Raw genomic sequence first — 4,685 nt, 5'->3', positions numbered from 1 at the left:
GAGAGAGAGAGAGAGAGAGAGAGAGAGAAACGGCAGTTCTGTTGGATCCTGGCAAATGATGGATTGCTGAAGATAATCCATCTTGTCAGCCTGGGACTACATAACCTTGATGTCACTATATTTTCCTCTCAAACCTAAATTTACAATTTGCCAATGAAGAAGATGGAAATGCTGAGCCTCCCCCACCTCTATCCCCTTGAAGGTGATGTTTGGGATATTCTTAAAGGGTCATTGACCAGGAGAGCCAGAACTGTCACCAAGAAGAAAAAAAAAAAAAGAAAAAAGGCAAACCTTTCAATCTGCTGAAACTTCCTCTAGCTTCTTTCTTTCCTTGAGATGAAAAAACAAGGCTTAAAATTCAGTGATAAGCTTAAATTCTGGGCCCCCAAGTAAATATTTGCAAAATGGTTCCCTGACTCTTTGTCCATTATCAAACTACCAGAACTCCAGTTGGCAGGGGATGTCTCCTTTTCTCCAGCTTGAATTCTCTTCATACCTATGATGTGATCTGTTTCCTTTATTGTTGTCCTTTCCTTCCACTTCTTAAAGTATAAAGGTAGTCAGGTATACACGTAGAGGATTCATGGAGACGAGAAGTACCTCATAGGACTACTCCTAGTCCTGGGAGCTCTTTTCTTTTTTCAGGGAATCCTCTCCCAGTTTTCTTTTGGACATGGCATAAGCAATGCACTAGTTACTCCTGTTGCTCAAATTAACTGATTCCTTACAATACTGGGATGGGTCAAGCAGGAGGCTGCCCAGCTACTATGCAGGCTCCTCATTGGACTCATCCATTGCTACTAGCTCTGGCTGTCTTTGCTATTGACCCCAATTACCGAGGGGGATCTCTAATGGCTCTTCTGACTTGACAAAGCTCACAAGGTCGCAACCTGGTCAAATCTATCTTTGCATATTCATTGGAATGAAAGAAGATAAAAGAAACTGTCACCACATGCTTAGAAACACATGACAACTGGTGGTGGGAAGGTGGGAAATGGTCAGGTGTTCATCTCCTACCTTTTAATCTATAACAGTTCTTCCTAACTTAAAAGCCACCAAGGAAGACAGGTCTAAGGGGTAAGGACAACCTTGTCAGTATCTCCAGGAAGCTTTGGTTAAGCAAGCAATTAAAAGGCTTAATAGTGTGGCTCACAGATTCCTCATTACTGACAAGAAACAGTCAGAGGTTGTCTGTGTATATTCTGAAGGGAGAAAGTGGACCTTCCACCTTGAATGCCTAGAAACAGACCCTCCCCAAGCTTCCATTTGCTTGCCTCAAATACTGGTTAAGCACAACCCAAGGAGGTGGGGCACTTACATACGAAATGATGCAATGTGAAGCTAGCAGACTCAAGGGACCTATATATGCATTATCTGCAAGGTAAATGGAAACAGCAACAAAGTAAAACTAAATATTGTGTAATTATGATGATCAAGCTTGACCCTTGAGATGAGAAAAATGAACTTCACTGTCTTTGACAGGTGGGGGACTATGAATGTGGAATGTTTTATATACTGCCAATCTGTGTGTCAGTTGCTCAACTAACAAATTTGGGGATTTAAGAAAACATTGGTGGAGTTAAGCTAGCCTGAGAGACTGGGTTTCTTGTTCTAGGAAAGTCCTGAGAGCCAAAAATAATGTCGGTCTGGTCCATGCACAGATTACTTGGGATCCTGTCCTTCCATGTCAGGAGATTAGGAGGCTGCTTCTTGGAAAGTTTGGATGATATGTAAAGTGCCTTGGAAAGACCTAGGAGTATGGGCAGACATTCTGTAATTGATTCTGGTTGGCTTATCACATGGTAAAGAGAAATGCTTTTGATTGGCTACAAAGACAATCAAAAAGGCCTATCAGTATCAGCCTAACCTTTTTGGCCATTTTCTTTATTTCGGCTCTTTTAAAGGATCTCGGCAAATTGCGCTCTTCACCTTCAGTTCCTCTAACCCTGGGAGTTCAGAAGATCTGGAGGGTGCCCTAACTAACCTCATTACACTTGTGTTGTTTGAGAAGTCCTGTGTTCTTAATGATGAGTGAAGGGAGCAGAACCAGGAGAACGTTGCACATACCAACAGCAACCAGCTTTGATAGACTTAGCTCTGCTCAGCAATACAGCAATCTAAAACAACTCCAAAGACTCATGATGGAAAATGCTGTCCACATGCAGAGAAAGAACTATCAAGTCTGAATGCAGATGGAAGCAGACGATTTTCTCTCTTTTTTCTTTCTTGTGGTTCTTCCCTTTTGTTCTGATTTTTCTTTCACAACATGACTAATGTGGAAATATGATTGGACATGTATAGCCTATATCAGATTGCTTGCCATCTTGGGGAGGGGGGAGAGGAGGGAAGGAGAAAAATATTGAATCTCAAAATCTTACAAAAATGAATGTTTAAAACTGTCTTTACATGTAACTGGAAAAAATGAAATACTATTAAGTGAGGGGAAAAAGAAAATAGGAACCAATTTTTTTTAAAAAGAGAATTAAAAAAAGAGAGAGAGACAGAAGTCCTATGTTCTGTATTGTGTTCCAAGCTTCCCAAAATTTAAGGAACAGGTAATACCAAAGGACAGTAAACATTTGTGCCACAAAGTCAGCAGCCCTGCAGCCTTACCAGTCTTTTCTGATTCTCCTGAGTATATCTTTCCCAAAAGTTAAGGGATCTTGAAAATCAAAGGTCAGTACCCTGACACACTCAGTAGATTCAAATACCTTTCATGATGGTGGACATGCTTTTTGATGCTGGCGAAATGTCCTTAGCTTATACGGAATTTCCTTTGGCCATTCTCATGTCAGAATTGTTTTGACATTGTTTATCTCTGAGCTGTTTGTTCCTTTATGACTGGTAACAAATTCAGGTTGGTCGATACATATTTCTTCTGTATATTCTTTCACAGGGAGCACAGTACTGCATACACATCAGGTACCCAGGAGGTGCTTGTTGATTGATTAATTGGCTTGCCCAAGATCACACAGGTAGTGAGCTTCAGAGGCAAGATTTCAACCCATGTCATCTGAACCCAATCACAGAGTCCCAGAATTAGAGCTGGAAGTGACTTCAGTTTATCTGGTCTGCTTCTCTTCATCTTACAGAAAAGGAAACTGAGATCCAAGGAGATTAAATGTCACACAGGTAGGAGATGTCAGAGGTGGGATTAGAATTTGTCTTGTTAATCCAGAGTCAGTGATCTTTCCCCTGAATACACAAGTTAATAAATAATAAGCCAGGTGATGTACCAAGTAAAACTATAGTCTGCAAAAGATTGAAGAGGATCACCCAACAGGCAAAGTTAAGGTGCATGATGGGAATGAACAGCCTGTAACATATTACAAATGAGGCAGCAGGCAGGAGAGGCTGTGTAAAGGATGTCAGCAGAGAAATGTACAACCAAGGGGGAAAAAAACAACATAGGTCAGTCACATAGCAAGAGTAAGGTATAAAAACTGAATGACAGCCTATGGCATGTCGAGAAAAATGAGAGTAAGGTGCCTAGCCCCTTGTGTGGATCCACAGTGCCAGATTTGCAAAAGAGGAAGGGGGGGTCATTTATTAATCACCTACTATATTCCTGACACTGTGCTAAGCCCTTTACAAATATCCTTTCATTTGATCTTCACAACAACCCTGAGAGATATGTACTGGTATGATCTCTATTTTACATTTGAGGAAAGTGTGGCAGACTGAGACTTACATGACTTGCCTAGGGTCCACACAAGTAGGGTCCACACCATCTGAGGCTGGATTTGAGCTTAGGTCTTCTTGACTTAGGGCTAGTAAGTCAGCCAGGAGTCTGGAAGACTTATCTTCCTGAGTTAAAAATCAGCCTCAGACACCATGTTTTCCTCAGTTTCCTCATCTGTAAGATGAGCTAGAGAAGGAAATGGCAAACTACTCCAGTATCTTTGCCACAAAAACTCCAAGTAGGGTCACAAAGAATCAGACAAGACTGAATACACTTCTTGACTCTATACACTAAGGGCCTAGATGCCCCTGGATTAGTCCAGAAGAGCATGGACAGGCAGCTTTCAATCTGCATTGTTGAAAAGGTCCTCACCTCATAAGATTGCAGATCCATTAGAACACTGAGGTATAAAATAAAACTCCCTAATCATAGAATAGAAGCCTTGCTTCTAAATAATTTCATTCAGTTATGGTTCCCTAGGCCTAGCTTGACCCATTATGATTTCCCTAGGCTGTAATCTACCTATGCAATAAGAAGGTATTCTCCATTCCAGAAAAAACCCATGCTCTCTTGGAGATAGAATCCCTTGAGTCTTAACTACTGTGTTTTACCAATCAGAAAGGCTTCTGGCGGAGTGACAGGTGGTTGGTACTCTACCTTTATTACTACATAGCCACTAAATTAAATATCTTTTTCCTCTCCTAACAAGAATCATATTGCTTAGAGGTGGATAAAGGGAATTTAGGGTTCAATTAGCCAACCCACTAATTTTAACAAAAAAGGACACAGAGAAGGCAAATGACTTATCCAAGGTGATACTGGTATTTGCATGCACAGTTCCTATAATAATGCCTGACACATAGTAGGTGCTTAATAAATGCTTGCTTCTTTGACTCATCTATAGTCTACAGTAAATGATCCTAGAGTACCAGGATTAAGGAGGGAAGGGGATAAAAATTTGTTAAGGTACTACTATGTGCCAGGTACTACACTAAGCACTTTA

This window comes from Petaurus breviceps, unplaced genomic scaffold, assembly GCF_028583685.1.
Source record: "Petaurus breviceps papuanus isolate PSGF00001 unplaced genomic scaffold, PetGlider_PUasm1.0 90925, whole genome shotgun sequence".
In the NCBI taxonomy this organism is placed as follows: Eukaryota; Metazoa; Chordata; class Mammalia; order Diprotodontia; family Petauridae; genus Petaurus; species Petaurus breviceps.
The sequence above is the reverse complement of the archived record's forward strand: the minus strand, read 5'-3'. Positions refer to the sequence as shown.